The sequence below is a fragment of the Cyprinodon variegatus genome, unplaced genomic scaffold (genome assembly GCF_000732505.1).
Source record: "Cyprinodon variegatus isolate N-32 unplaced genomic scaffold, C_variegatus-1.0 Scaffold1268, whole genome shotgun sequence".
Classification (NCBI taxonomy): domain Eukaryota; kingdom Metazoa; phylum Chordata; class Actinopteri; order Cyprinodontiformes; family Cyprinodontidae; genus Cyprinodon; species Cyprinodon variegatus.
Genome location: NW_015151721.1, coordinates 16,242 through 16,928, shown reverse-complemented (window position 1 = coordinate 16,928; position 687 = coordinate 16,242).

Genomic DNA, 687 nt, shown 5'->3' with positions numbered 1-687 from the left:
TTTTTTTTTTTTTTTCCAATAACTGTGTTAGAAATGAAATCAAAATGTGTTTTATTTTTGCAGCCATTTATTTTTGTCACCCAGAGTTTTAAATTCAGGTAAATAGAAAAAAATAACTAAAAATGTCAACCATCTATTGTCCAAGACCGATTTATCTCCATGTTCCATAAATCAGTGTAAAGTTACAATTAATTCATCAAATTAAATTTTGTTTAATGGAATTAAATCCCATGCTACTCTAACCTTATTAATAAAATCCACTTTTCTGATGATACTGATAATTATGCCCCATTTGCTGCCTGTTATCAAGCCTGCATGTTTGTTTCAGTGATTTTAGGCCTGAAACAATCAATTAATCAATAATTGAAATAATCGTTAACTAATTTAGTAATCGATTAATCGTTAACTGGAGTATAGAGACTGTAAAACGTGCCTTTAGATGACAGAGCGACAAACTTAGAGCAGGAATTATACCGGTACCAGAAAAAATATAAAAATTTAGCATTTTAGATTAAAAAAAATCTGTTTATCCAGAACTCCTCAAGTGGAAAAGTTTTGGTTTCACCTGCTTTAAACCGGCAAAAATCTATTTTTAAGGAACCTTTTGCTATCTGATTATTAATCAATTAAGTTAGAAAATAATCAACAGATTAATCGATTTGCAAAATAGTCGTTAGTTGCAGCCTT